This window comes from Haliotis rufescens, unplaced genomic scaffold (genome assembly GCF_023055435.1).
Source record: "Haliotis rufescens isolate VD_foot unplaced genomic scaffold, xgHalRufe1.0.p SCAF_33, whole genome shotgun sequence".
NCBI lineage: Eukaryota > Metazoa > Mollusca > Gastropoda > Lepetellida > Haliotidae > Haliotis > Haliotis rufescens.
Genome location: NW_025964035.1, coordinates 2,656,471 through 2,662,978, shown reverse-complemented (window position 1 = coordinate 2,662,978; position 6,508 = coordinate 2,656,471). Strand labels below are relative to the sequence as shown.

The 6,508-nt window shown below is 41.0% G+C and overlaps 1 protein-coding gene across 1 annotated transcript in view; it reads left to right on the top strand.

The window, feature by feature from the left end:
• Positions 1-2,278: 2,278 nt before the first annotated feature.
• The window catches only part of LOC124115044 (multiple epidermal growth factor-like domains protein 10), a 76,545-nt gene continuing 72,315 nt past the window's right edge, over positions 2,279-6,508 (top strand). The window contains exon 1 of the mRNA XM_046475851.2: positions 2,279-2,425. The gene's annotated coding sequence lies outside the window, so the exon portion shown is untranslated. The remainder of the gene's footprint in view (positions 2,426-6,508) is intronic.

Sequence of the window (6,508 nt, the reverse complement as noted above, 5' to 3'; positions counted from 1 at the left end):
CAAGAACTGGATGCTTGGGGCCTGCTCGAACATGGAGTCACGTATTCCCACTGGGGGGCAGAGCGTACGTCCAATCACAGCGTGGCCTCGTTATCACAGACCGTTACCAGGGAAACAGGGTGAATAACCCACATGGCACAAGCTGAATTGATACTTTCCTTGTTTTCAGAAAGTAAATATGTTTATGGTGGTTTTAAGGAAATTCGTCTTGAGTTTATTAGCTGTAAATATGATCTGATTGGTGTCGTTGCATGATGACTTGGGGTGAAATGTTTTGCTTTGCCCAAACTCACTTCGCAACAGACCTACTGCACTTCGTTGGCATGATTTTAGATAAGATTCAATTAGTATGTTGAATCCTTGATAGTCACGATATGGCTGAAATATTGCCGGTGTGACTAAATTTTTTAACTCACTCACACGTAACAGACCTCCATGATAAACTTATATTGCTGACTACGGTGAAAACAAATACAAACTCACAGTAAACTAAATCGAATTCGTTTTTTTAATTTTCAGGACGAAAATGGTAAAAAATCTGAGGTTTCTGCGACGGAAATATGAAAGTGTTGCGACGAGGAGAGTGTAGGATAAAGGCTGTTCAGAAATGAATGTTGATAGTATCAAGTCGTTTAAAGAGTAAGTGAGTGAGTGAGTGAGTGTTTGTTGTTTAACGCCGCACTCAGCAATATTACAACTCCATGACAGCGGTCTGTAAATAATCGAGTTTGGGCCAGACAATCCAGTGATTGAATTCATAAGCATCGATCAACGCAAGAGGGATACGATGACATGCATCAACCAAGTCAGCGAGCCTGACCACCGAACCCTTTAGTTGTGTGGATCGATGCTCTTGATATCGATCACTGGATTGTCAGGTTATGACTTGATTATTTACAGACCCCCGTCATATAGCTGAATGCGGCGTTAAACAACAAACAAACAATTGAACAGTCACCAAAATAAGAGATCCACACATAAAATCTCATATATTAACACTATTGAACTTGAAATTAAAGGGACAAAACTCTGGCGACCAAACTTTTCAAAGTGTTATTTATGTGTTACATAAACCAATGTTATATGTGTTCCTGGGACAGTGAGTGAGTGAGTGAGTGAGTGAGTGTGGTTTACGCCGCTTTTTAGCAATATTCCAGCAATATCTCAGCGGGGGACACCAGAAATGGGCTTCACACAATGTAACCATGTCGGGAATCGAACCCGGGTCTTCGGCGTGACGAACGAACGCTCTAACCACATGGCTACCCGACCACTCGACGGGGATAGATCACGGGTTCTCCACCCTATTGGTGTTGATCACCAAGTGTATATATATGTTCTGGTACAGTGTGAAATCCTGGAGAAATCCCCCGATATTGGAATAGCCGAGCCTCACAACTAATTCCAACCATCAGCCTTGAACTCTTCGTTTTAATGCTATCTTTACTTTTACCACCATCGACTTCTGAAACTTCTCCTAGAATTTCGTGTGGCCCAGTCGTCTCACTTGTAAGAATACGCCCAATTGCGTGGAACGATGCTCATGATATAAATCACTGGATTGTCTGGTCCAGACTCGATTATTTACAGACCGCCGTCATATAGCTAGAATATTGCTGAGTGCGGCGTTAAACAACAAACCAACATGCTCCACGATAAGATATTAAAATATTCATAATGCTGCCGATTTATAACTGTTCACAAAACAGTTGAAGTTTTAATCCCAAGCCTTCCAAACCAGCAAATGGAATCAGTCAGCGCGTGACAGTATGCTCGTGCTGCACGTGATAATCGTGCACTTTGATATGAGGCGTGTCAGCGGACTGTTTCAGTACAGTAAAATGACGTCGAAAGTCTCAACACCCACAGGTGGAAGACTGCATGAGATAGATCATTTTGTACTTGGAAACAAAGGATTTTATTAGTATGCTATGTGTCTTCAAACGGAACCTACATATCACTCAGTCACTAAGACAACCTACCTGCGTATAAAATCCAAGGCTGCGATCAATAACTGACTATACGTCATTAGCTGTGAAGGTACGTACCCTACACACCATGCATTAAAGATGCATAAAGCCGACTAGTTAGTAACACCACAACAGTTACCTCCCTTAGACACATTCAATTCAGTGTTACAAATCGAAATCTCTTCAGGCTTTTAGTGCCAATGTGGTTTTACCTTACACAAATTCACTTATCTCCCTTTGATTCATTTTGTGTACGATAAATATAAACTCGTCCATTGATTATTCAGGTTACAAACAATGCCGGCAGTCAAAACAGAAAACGTCACGTGTAATCGTCTTAGCCTTTCCAGTGTTCGAGTTGGAGGTTGTGCCTTTCCAGTCGTCAGATATTTGTTGAGAACTTTCGCTCCTGGCGTAGGATAATATACCTGGTCTGTGGATACCATGCAGTAAAGGTAGGTAGGTCTAACTTTCAACCTGGGATATACCACAAGATGTGATGATGGTGAAGATGTGATAAATTGTATCCAAGATGGTGTTGGTTGTGACTAGTTAATGTATTGTAGCATTGCTTAAATTATTTCATAATCCATATATATATTTTCAGCCAGTCAGTCTTCATCCAATTAATTTCTACTAAAACGAAAATGCAAACAGTGTTAAACAAGATCTATCAAAATTCGCGCGCGCGCGTGTCGGTTGTGCGTGCTTGCGTGCGTGCGTGCGTGTGTGTGTGCGTGCGTGTGTGTGTGTGTGTGCGTACGTACGTGCGCCCCCACTTGAAGATCATCTATCCGAGTTTATCAGTACACCTCATTGACACACTGACTTATATACGAAATATTTTGAATGTTAGTTCTACTTTGCAATTAATGCACACGGATCTACATGTTGTATCATGTGACTATGTGGTTTGTTTGTTTGTTTGTTTAACGCCGCACTATTCCAGCTACATGACGGCGGTCAGTAAAAAATCGAGTCTGGACAAGACAATCCAGTGATTGACATTATGAGCATCAATCCGTGCTTTATAAACCCCATGTTACAGTAAAAATGTCAGTCTAATTACAAGAATTAGTTTATTATTTGTTCATATAGTGCATTGGTTACCAGTATGACAATGGCCGGCCGCTCGACCTACGAGACACACAACACATCATACTTGCCTGAAATACATGTAGATATACTTACAACAACAACAACAATAATAATAAGAAGATATCCGGTGGTAAACAGAGCTTTCACGGTGTTATGTCGTTAGATTTGATTTTCTTTCTTTGAAACATTTGGAGAAGAAATGGCCAAGGTATTAAACAAGCCAAGTTACTTGGCTACGAATGTGTGACCGCAATGTGTTGCGTAATAGCTAGCGTTACTTCGACACGTCCAAACAACGTTACAAGCAAAAAACATAATCTCATATGTTTTAAACATAACCTTGTCACTTTGTTGTCCGACAGAATAATAGTGTCAAATACTTTCAGGCACATATTATCAACTTCAAAGCTGTGAACAAAACGTTTGTATTCAGAGCGTGCAATGACAGTAGACTGCACTTTTAGGATGGAGGAAGTTCTACGTAAAGCTTGATCAGAACTTCTTACGGTCCTAGAGGAAGAATAATCCCGTCATTACTCATGAAACCACGTATTGTTTTATCTGTGTATAATCCAAAACTCTTATGAAACGCGTGGTTGTAAGTACGTTATCCCAGCATGACGTTTATTAATGGCGGTAGTTCCTTCGCGAGTGTTTAGGTCCCCCACAATGATACTCGGAAGCGTGACAAGTGACATGATGTGACATGATATATGGTAGTGAAGTCACGACCTGGGTCACCGTCTCTTTACTTGACAATTTTGCCACCCATAATTTAAGTCATATAAAAAACGACGTTTGGTCCGACTGGATTGATTTCAATATTGATTCAATCGTCTTGGAATTTCATTTTGTTATTTCATTAAAAACTATAAAAAAAAATATCTTCGCTTTATGAAGTCTCTCCTCATGTTGCATATTAAGACCGCCTCGAGTTGTAGAGCTGAGTTGAGTTGTAGAGCGTCTGCCCGGAGAGCGGAAGGTCCTGGGTTCGATTACCGGCCGCGTCATACCAAAAGACGTTAAAAGATGGTATTTGTTGTTTCCCTGCCTGGCGCTTAGCATTAAGGAGCTAAAACAAGGACCAGTCGGCTCGGAGTCAGTATACTGTGTCTGAGTGGGGTATTCATGTTAAACTGTGGTGTTAAACAATCGGCATTAGTCCTGACTCGGGTTTTATTACAAAAAAAATCTTTATGATCGAAAAGATCGTTTTGACTGCGTGTCATTTTATTGTGATAAAAGTGAAACGAGTGGTGGAATCTGATTGGTCAGTAGAAGGGACATAGAAAGAACATTATTCGTATAACACGCTGAGACCCGAAATTCCAGTCTAGTTCGGTAAGGGTGGAAGATGGTTTTGGTGGATAATCGAGACTGGACATTTTCTGGCGTTGATGTTTATTTCATATTGTAAAAATATTACACCTACCCTCACTATGTTGTCTTATCGACCCGTGAAGATCTGGGGTAGAATAGGTCTTCAGCAATCCATGCTTGCCGTAAAAGGCGACTATACTTGTCGTAAAAGGCGACTAACGGGATCGGGTGGTCAGGCTCGCTGACTTGGTTTGATGCATGTCATGGATCCCAATTGCGTGGATCGATGTTCATGATGTAAAACACTGGATTGTCTGGTCCAGACTCGATAATTTACAGACTGTCGTCATTTAGCTGGAATATTGCTGGGTGCGGCATTAAACAACAAACAAACAAACAAACAAACAATGTTATCTTATCAAATAGCTCTTACCATTCGATTTATGGTTGTGTGGTTATTAACCTTTGATATGAGCAGTTTCATATAAAAACAAGTTATGAATACAGCCATGGTCTGATTTATGTTTGCTCCGTGTACATATTCAGTCGTGTTAAATGGGACATATTCGTAGCCTAGCGTTAGTACTACCAACCGCATTAGCTCCACCAACAACGTGTTTGTTTACACAGTAAGCAGACACTGCACTTGATGATAAAAGCATGCCATGCCTCGTGCACGTACAATTAAAGGTCGTCGTCAAGCGGTTTTATCAAGGGCTGCATAATTTAAAAAACATGGCTTTTTTTATCGTACTATTTATGATCACAAGGGACATGACTGTTGTCCTGTGTGAAGAGGAAATCCCTTTGTTGCGTATTTCGTCACGTGTGTCTTTGGGTCTGCCAGCCTTTGATTATCACTCGATGTCTTCCATTAAACACCAAATCGATAAGTTTGTGGTTCTTCGGGATCATCTACACGACCCAGATCTTTGTTTGTTTGTTTGTTTGTTGTTTAACGCCGCAGTTATATGACGGCGGTCTGTGAATAATCGGGTCTGATTGATATCTCGTCAGTGACTCGTATATGGACTCGTCACATGATCAGTACTGTCCTGTCACGTGATGAAAATTGACTCGTCTGCTAGAAAACAAGATGGCGTCTGGTACTAATATTTCACAAAGTTACTGTAATGAAACAGAGGACGGTTTAAAGGCTTCATAAACTTTTGGTATAACAAAATGAATGATTAGCCTTGACGGGGTCAGTATGCGAAATGAAGGACCCGAGGAACCGACCCTTGAGGTGGCATGACACTGATAAACAAAATATGAACAACAAACAAACTAAACGATAATTTCACGGCTCATACGAATAATAATCACACTTTTATTATGATTGTTCAAATGTCGTGAGAACATAGCTGTGGTTAAACGAGTGTAGACCAACACTTTGTCTGTGAAAGCATTTGAAATAATTGTAATTTATTTTTTTCAAAAGAACCTTTAGCTCCTCTGCTGTTTAGGAAACTAGGCTTGTTTTAGTTTGATCTAGACTTGCCTAGGCTAGTATATATTACACCATCATGGCGCAGGACTAAAAGAGTGAGTTGTATTTTGAACAGTACTGTAGTTATGTCACGATGAGTCAGCGTAATGTGGGAGGAAAGCCTGATGCGATGCAGGTCTTGGCCGTTTACCACTTTAGTGAAACCCACAAGCACAGTATATATACTGCATCAACCAAGTCAGCAAGCCTGACCACCCGATCCCGTTAGTAGCCTCTTACGACAAGCATAGTCACCTTTTACAGCAAGCACGGGTTACTGAAGACCTATTCTACCCCGGATCTTCACGGGTCAGATGTTCCTCAACTTCTTTTGACTCGTATACATGTAGGTCCCTCCAGTGCAGAGAGGTCAAGTGGCAGTTGAAAGCAGATAAGTGTTCTTGGCAGTGGAACTTATTACCTGTCGCGTATTTGCGGCATTTCCGGCGTTTCCCAAACTAGTCCTAATGACCCATTGCACACAACAGGAGTGGGAACACACAGCGAGGACATAAATGTTAACATTGTTATGTTTCAAATATATGTTTGTGAAAAGCAACACTACACATTGTTCTCGTGTTTGACTAGTTGTCAGTGTCGTGTGGACTCAGTGAGGCTGGTTCAATTGGTA